Source organism: Phocoena sinus, chromosome 6 (assembly GCF_008692025.1).
Source record: "Phocoena sinus isolate mPhoSin1 chromosome 6, mPhoSin1.pri, whole genome shotgun sequence".
NCBI lineage: Eukaryota > Metazoa > Chordata > Mammalia > Artiodactyla > Phocoenidae > Phocoena > Phocoena sinus.
In genome coordinates this window covers 12,505,794-12,514,773 of record NC_045768.1, presented here as the reverse complement: position 1 = coordinate 12,514,773, position 8,980 = coordinate 12,505,794, and positions in this window count along the sequence as shown.

The following is an 8,980-nucleotide window of genomic DNA, read 5'->3' as shown; positions in this document are numbered from 1 at the left end:
AGTCCGGTGCGCAGCCCTGGCCTCCCTGGCTGCCTCCGCCGCGGTCTCGGAAGAAGGTCCCGACAAACTTTGGAGAGGCCCCCGCCCCCTCCTTCTTCTCCTCCTCTCCCTCCTCCTCTCCCTCCTCCTCTCCCTCCTCCTCGTCCTCTTCCCCCTCCAGCTGCGGCGGCGGCTGCCCTGACGCTGGAGCCCCGCTCGGTTCAAGATGAGTCATGCGTGACCAATCCCCTCCCTGCCAAGGGAGAGCGAGACACAGCGAGGCAGCGACCCAGAGCCACACACACAGACATATAGACATACAGAAACTCAGAGCTGCTGATGGAGAGACTCAGAGACACGCTGACATACAAAGGCACACACGCACCCAGCTCTCATCACCGCCCCTCCCTCCAGGGGCACCCACAGACCTCAGGCACAGCCCCACTTACTGGTACAAGAGGGATCCATGGTCACACCTTGGGCTGAGCTGGGTTTCATATAAAGTCACACATTATACTCCGTTGATGCAATCCATGCCTCCTACGTTTGTGTACATCTGATGCAAATGATGACCTGTTCGCATCATTTACAGGAGCACAAGACATCTACACATACTCACACACCTGCGCAGCTGTCTCTGCTCCATAACAACTAAAGAGCACACCAGTTCCTCAGGGCTTGGGCTACATCCCATCCTCAATGGGATTGGGCTGGGTTGGGGGGGTTGCTCCCCTGAATTCTCCAGGGAAGGATTGCCTGGGACACCCCCTTCTTTGCAGAATTTGCTGAGCTATCCAGTCTAATGTCATCTCACCTTCTCTAGGGTTCTAGTGATAGTGAGAGAGGTGGGGAAAGCAAGGAGGCCCAGGCATTTATATAGGAGACACAGCTCCCAAAGACTCAGACACAAAAGCCTCAAACTCAAAGACAAGGCCTTACACACACTAACATACTACATACACGCACAAGTGGACACTCACAGCCTCAACGCCCTTCCCACACAAACTGAGCTTAGGGAGACATGTAAATATACATCGTCTTCTGAAAACAAACATGCACACTTAGATCTGGCCCTACAGACACTACACACCCCATCTCCACCAAGTCGCACATACCATCACCTCCCTAACTGCCCTCATTTACAAATGTAAACGCCCACACAACTATTCTTACATGTGTACACACATCCATAGTTAAGAGAGCACAGACTCCCATGGAGCTCCAAACCCATGGAAAACCCCGTGTCCTCGACTCAGACACCCTCAGATATACACACATATCCCTACAGATGGCAAGGTAACCATTTATAGTCAGAAACAGCCTACACACCTCTGCAAACAGAGGATTCCCAGTAGTCACGGCTTCAATCATACACACACACAGGCACATCCTAACAGACACAGGCAGACAAGCATATCTTCCCTCCAGTGTAATACTAAAGACTCACACCTGTATCCTCGAAAGAGACAAATATCTGTTTTTTTACAGACACCAAGGTACACAAAAATGGCCCCAGCCTCAGCCAATGGCATTTCCCACCCACTGCATTTCCAGCCATTTTATTGCTCTCAGATACAGACATTCAGAGTGAAAAGTTTCTCTTCGGACCCTAATCTTTTTTTTAATATATAAATTTATTTATTTTATTTATTTATTTTTGACTGCATTGGGTCTTCATTGCTGCGCACCAGCTTTCTCTAGTTGTGGCGAGCGGGAGCTACTCATTGTGGTGGCTTCTCTTGTTATGGAGCATGGGCTCTAGGCACGCCTGAGGCATGGTAGTTGTGGCATGAGGGCTCAATAGTTGTGTCTTGCGGGCTCTAGAGCACAGGCTCAGTAGTCGTGGCGCACAGGCTTAGCTGCTCCGGGGCATGTGGGATCTTCCCAGGCCAGGGATCGAACCTGTGTCCCCTGCATTGGCAGGTGGATTCTTAACCACTGTGCCGCCAGGGAAGTCCCTGGACCCTAATCTTTTCTGCTAAGAGCACAATTGCAATGTGAAAGCTGGTGCATATGCAAACACATACGCACACATACACACGCACCCTCATACATCCACGTGACCACAGATGATCAACATCCTCTTCCTCAAATATCTTTTTTGAATAATAAACCCAGCAGCCACTCCTTGGAACTTTACTCCAGGACAGGCTTAACATTTTTTTTTTTTTTTTTTGCGGTACGCAAGCATGTGGGATCTTCTTGGACCGGGGCACGAACCCGTGTCCCCTGCATCGGCAGGCGGACTCTCAATCACTGCGCCACCAGGGAAGCCCAGGCTTAACATTTTACAATCATGACTTTATTTTATTTTTCACAATAACCCTATGAGGTAGTGTCTCTTCTTGTACCCATTTCACTGATGAAGAAACTGAGGTTCAGAGAGATCATGTGATACATCCAAAATGGTGCCACATGGCTAATAATTGTCAGGTCCAAGAACTCAAAACCAGAGTTCATCTGACATCAGTTTATGCTCTTGATTTCTAGGCTACATACATGACCATGTCCACTCTATGTATACACACAGACACACATGTGCCCCCCCACACACAGACAGATTTTCCATATTATCTGTCAAAAGACCTGGATATGACTCCTGGCCTCATCATTTACAGGCTAAGCTTGCTTTGTCATCTTCAAAATGGAAATAATGGTCAGGCGACTTTATCTCCTTGTTCTCCTCCCCTCTGGGTAGCTGGGGGAAGCGAGAGGTCATTGAACATTATATGAAGCTGCACATATGTCAGATGTGTGAGTGCAGAAAGACTCCAGGAAAGAAGAGGCCATGAGGATGGTACTGGCTTTGCAGGCAAGAGGTGCGGAGGAGGCTTGAGCTAAAACGAAAGGGCAGATGAAATATGGGTACATTCATGGGAGAGAAGAAAGTATTCCGGGTAGAGAGATGACGGCCAAGATTCAGAGGCTGGACAAACAAGCTGTCGTTGTCCTATGAGAAAGAACGTGAAGGATTTGCTCCCTAAGTGGTGGTGGTGGTAATGATAATAATAATAATAAAACTATGTTTATGAGCACTTATGTGCCAAGCACTGTTTTACATGCATTATCCTCTTGACCCCTTGCAATAACTCTGCATGGAGGTTATATTATTATACTTATTTCATAGTTGAGGAAACAAGCTTACAGAAGCCTCATTTCAAGCTCTAGCACTCAGACTCCAGAACCCAAACTCTTACCTACTATGCAATTCTGCTCCTGAATTCTTATATGGCACTCAGAAAATCAAAACTAGAATAACAGGCATTAAACTCAGTAGGGAAGCACAAATACCCTGGAGTCGGACTGCCATGGCGCCAGTCTTGACATTGCCCCTTACTACCTGGAGGACCCTGGACAAATTATTCAGCCACTCTTCAGTCTCAGTTTTCTCATCTGTAAAGTGGGAATGATAGCAGAGTGCACTTCTTATGCTTGTGAAAATTAAGCAAATGATTCATGTAGAAGGGCTCAGAACCATGCCTAGCACACAGAAAGCAACCAATAAATATTAGCCATTGTTACTATGGACTGGCTGCCTTTTCCAGTTGTTATTCTAGTAGGTGCCACATCAAAGAAAATTTTTATGGAGGAAGGCAGGGCATAAGTCAACCAAAGAATCAAATATTCTCCTGAAGAGCTGCAGAACCATTATTCCAACCCAGGGCTTGCCTGACTTCAAAGAGGACAGAAGTGAAATTGATCTGAAAGCGAAATCTCTTCCAGCAACTCCTGACTCCAGCAGGAAAGAGAGTCCGGATAGGAGTGACCTTGGCAAAAATCACGATTAGCAAATTCAGTACATTCTATCAGAATCTTGGGGTTCTTCCTATGGGAGACTGTGGGCAGGTCACTTAGCTTCTCTGAGCCTCAGTTTCCTTACTTGCAAAAAGGGAATAACGGTACTTACCTCTCAGGATTGTGGTGACAGTTAGCCGTATATTAAAAACTAATATTTTAAAAGTGTTGCCTCTACTTCTGGCACAGTATAAGCACCTTCCGTGTATAACGCCATCAGTAGTCCACATATATAATGCCATCAGCATCCTGCATGTACAACGTCCTAAGCGCCCTGCATGTATAACGTCTTCTAGTTCTCACCTCAGTCTTTCTCCTGGTCATTAAATAGGATGCGGTCATCCCATCCCCTGGGTGAGTTTTGCAATCCTCCTCCACCTGAGTCACAGTCCAGATTTGGGTTTAAAAAGAGGCTTCACTAGTAACTGGTGAATTCTGTGGGAGTACCCCCAGCAGCGGTTCCGCCCCACCGGGGAGTAATTCTAGGAAGGTATGTGAGCTGGGGGAGGCTGGAGACCCAACTTCACATTTATTTACTGTGACAGCTAAATTGGTGAGCACGGGGGGGCCATCAGATGAAAGGCATTTCAGAGTAAATACTAAATACAATATTTAAAACATACAGGTTGTGACAAATGGGAGGAGGTGACAGGAGAAGACACGGGCAGCGCTCCCCTCCCTGGCTCAGGACCCAGTCCTCACCGTCACCTTCCCGAGCACTTCCTGTTTGAGTAGAGGAAAGAGCACAGGATGCGGTACAGACCACATGACCCTAGGCAGCAATTGACCTCTCCTGGCCTCGGCGTCCTCATCGGTAAAATGTGTGTGTGTTATTTGAATCAGATGATGGTGGAAGTGACGGAGAGACACTAGTCTTGGAGTCAGATAGACCTGAGGTCAAATCCCAGCCCAGTCACTTCCTGGCTGGGTGAACTTGGACTAGTCACTTATCAGCTTCCTAAACTATGGGGATAATAACCTCAGAGGGTACATGAGATAATCAGTGTGCAAGGGCTTTTAGACTTCAAAGTATATTGCAAATGTGAGCAGCTGTGATCACAAAGTCGTTCAGTCCTCTTTCAGTTCTGACGTCCACTGTGTAAATTCAAGTCAGCAGACATTTATGAAAGCACTGACTCTGTGCCAGCCTCCAGACGAAGCACAGGGAACAGTAAACCATGAGGAGCCCCATCTACAGGGCGAGAAGAGAGCCAGCATTTGCAGTGTAGCAGGACAGGTGCTACACAGTGGGGAGCACAGGTGCTAGAGAAGCAAGGAGGAGGGGCATTGAAACTGGCTCATGGGGTAGGGATTAGAAAAGTCGTCCTAGAGGGGGTGACCTTTCAGTGCAGTCCTAAGGGATGAGTAAGTCTGAGGCAGGCTAGGGCTGGGAGGGGTTGGATCAGGATGGAGGGTGGGTGCCCAGTCAGTGGTTTGCTGGGGCAATGTTGGGAGATGAGCTTGGGGAGGTGGCTAGGAGCCAGATCGCGGAGGGCTGAGCGCTGAGCGCTGAGCGGAGGAACTGGGATTCCTCTTGAAAGCTATGGGTCTACGAGTCAACAGTTCTACAGGAAGCAGCATCCTGTCCCTGCAGACGGAGCATGGTGCAGTGGTTAGGGAATCTGGGTTTGGAGCCGGGTCACCTGAGTCAACACCTGAGTCTATTACACACTCGTTGCAGGACCTAAGGTGGGTGACAAACTCCATGAGCCTGAGTTTCCTCAACCACAAAATAGGCCTTAACAGAGAACTGATTTACAAGTGCTGTGATGATTCCAAGAGAGCAAGATGAATCTCTGAGTTGAGAGGTTGGCACTGGCCTGGCATCCAGTAAGCACTCAGTCACCGAGTGCCATAGTCATTGTAAGAAGAGGGTGTAATGGGGCACAGGAGGCTCTAGCTAACTGGGGTGTCCTCAAGGGGCTAGATGTCCCCTCCTCAGAGAATTCTGCCCTGGCCACACTGTTTGAAATGAATCTCTTATTAGTCTTTTTCCAGCAGAGGGTAGATGAGGCTCAAGAGTAGGCTAGCCTGGGATAAGTCTTGTATAGCATGCTAAGGCATTTCAACTTCAAAATATAACTGTGAAGGGCCATGGTCAAACTGTGGCCTTGGAAAGATGACATTAAGCAGTGGCTTGAGGATAGATTTGAAGGGGATAGCCCTGCCCTGAGTCCTGAAGATACTGCAATAATCTAAGGGAGAGGTGATAAGGCAGCTTCAGGGACAAGGATGGAAAAAGGGCATATAATGAAAAGTTAATTATTATATGTCACTTTATTATGTTATATATGATCATATATTATATACATTTATAACTATACATATAACAATAACACATCCAGTTTCATACTCTTTATATATTTAAGCTATATATATTACATAGGATCATGTATACAATATTGATGTAATACATGATTCTATATAACATCATATATAATTTTAATATATAAAGTTGACTATTTAGGAGACTGGATTTGGGGAGTGAGGGAAAGGAAAATGTCAAAGAAAACTCACAGGTTTCTAATTTTTAATTAATTAATTATTATTATTATTTTGCTGTACGTGGGCCTCTCACTGTTGTGGCCTCTCCCATTGCAGAGCACAGGCTCCAGATGCGCAGGCCCAGTGGCCATGGCTCACGGGCCCAGCCGTGCCACGGCATGTGGGATCTTCCCGGACCGGGGCAAGAACCCGTGTCCCTTGCATCGGCAGGCGGACTCTCAACCACTGCACCACCAGGGAAGCCCTTAATTAATTTTTAATAAACATTATGTCGTTCCCAAACACAAGGAACACAGGAGTAATTGGGGAGCAGCAAGGGGGAGTAACGAGCTCGGTTTTGGTTCGGGTACCAGGGGAATATTCAGGTGGAGGTGCCCAGGAGTGAACTGGACAGATAGGTCTGTAGCTCAGAAGAGAGAAAGGAACTTCAGAGACATCAGTGCAGGGATGGCAGTTGAAGTCAAAAGAGTTGAAAATTTCCAGCATCCAGGATTAACTCCACATACAGAAGAGAGTTGACTGGTGTACTTTCCGAGTTCACGGGGAAGCAGCTTGTCCTCAAGGCTCATCTATTTTCAGTGAGAATCATTTTTTAAATTATAAATAAATCTCTATATAGATAGAGTGATGAGTCCTAAAGCAGAACCAGGCACTTAAGAAGCAGAAAGGCAGTGAACTGCCTTGGTGCGGGGTGTGTGAGGATGGGTAGGGAGGTGTCTGATAGACAAACGGAGTCGAGGTGCACGAAAGAGACTTTGCAGGTAGAAGGAACATCTTGTACAAGGACAACGGGGAACTGGGAAGTTGCATGGTGTTGGGGTGTACAAGCAGTTTTGTCTGGTTAGGGGAGAATGTACATTGGGGCACACTGCAGAAGGCCTCATACTCCTGGCTTATCCTGTGGGTACAGGTATTCAGAAGTGTCTTCACTCTCTTATGATTAGCTCTCGTGATCACTTCATTGGGCTTTGTTCTCCCTCTGCCACTCTTCTTAAACCTTTTGCCTGGCTAGTGTTTAAAACACCCTCCAGCGCTCAGCTCACCTGCTGCTTCCCCTGGGAAGTCATCTCTGCCCTCACCTCCCTTTCCGGCTTGGTTAAGTGCCCACCTTCCGCGCTCCTGCAGCTCCCAAATCTTCCCTTTATCAAGGCACACGCTAGCACACAGGGACCATGCCTCCTCATCTTTACACCTTCCACGCCTGCCATGTGTAGATGTTTCCTTTTGCTGAGGTCGCTGGCCAGAATTTTTTAATGGAGAGAGGCCTGTTTTCAGCGAAGGTAAAGTTAATTTTGTTTTTTAAGGTTAAATTTTCGATTCTATTTCTACCTTAGAAAGGTCACAGGGCATATCAAAAATAAAATGCCTTTCTGTATAATCAGAAATCCTAGCCAAGTAAGACCGAAAGCAGAGGGTGGAAGATGCAGCCCCATGTCCTGGGAGAAATTCTGAGAGGTCTGTTTTTTTTTAACTTGGGATTCAAGTCTCTCTCCAGAGACCATTAAGGAGAGCCTGCCTGAGAATGAAACCAACCCAGAGGAAAACACAATCAAGAGATAGACAGATTCCTGACCATATCATTCGAACACCTGGTCTTTTTAGTTCCCTGAGCCAATAAGTTTCCTACCAGAAGGTAGCTGGGGTAGGGTTTTTGTCACTTGAACTGAGTCCTGACTAACCTGCTTGCACAGCTGGGGCTACAACACCAAAGCTCTTTGCGTCTTCTTTCCTCCTGTACAGCGAGGGAATTTAGCCTGCACTTGTATAGTTTTTTTCAGTAGTGATGCTACTAGACTTGGACAGCCAGTTAGGGGGCCAGAGATAAGGAACTGACACCATTCTCTCGCCTCTGTGCTGCTTTTATTCTCTGCTTTTAACACCGGAACTGTTGACACTGCAAAGGTTTAGAAAGACATTTCCACAAATGGAATATACTTTAGAGCAGCGGTTGGCAAATATTTTCCATGAAGGGCCAGATGGTAAATATTTCAGGCTCTGCGAGCCATACAGTCTTTGTTGCACTAAACTCTGTAACTGTAGTGGGAAAATAGCCATGGACAATATGTAAATGAATGGACATGGCTATGTTCCAATACAACTTGTGGATACTGAAATTCAAAATTCATCTAATTTTCATATGTCACAGAATAGTATGCTTGACTTTTTCCTCAACCATTTAAAAACGTAAAACCCACTCTTAGCTCTGTGGGCTCTATGAAGAGGGCACAGGCCAGTTTGCCGATGCAACGAACACCGGACTAGGATTCGACCTAACGTTCTTCCGTTAACTACATGATCCTGGCCAAGTCACTTTGTCTCTCTGGGTTTGTGTTTTTTCCATCTGGACGGTGAGGGGGCTACCTGGGATGGCCTTTCAAGGTCCTTCAGTTCTCAAGTACCACGATTCTGATTTTTCATCAACAAATATTTATTAAGCCTCTATGCATACCTAGCATTGTTTTCAATGTTGGGGACACAGCAGTGAATAGAACCCTGCTTCCATAGAACTTACATTCTAACGGAAAAAAAAAAAAAAGAGAAAATGAGTTTGTATATGATGTTGGGTAGTATAAGGGCTATTTAGAAAATAAAGAAGGAGAAAAGGATTAGGAAGTGACAGGGCTGTGATTTTAGAAAGGGAGGTCAAGTAGCCTCTTGGACATTGACCTTTGAATGGAGACTTGAACAAATGAGGGAGTGT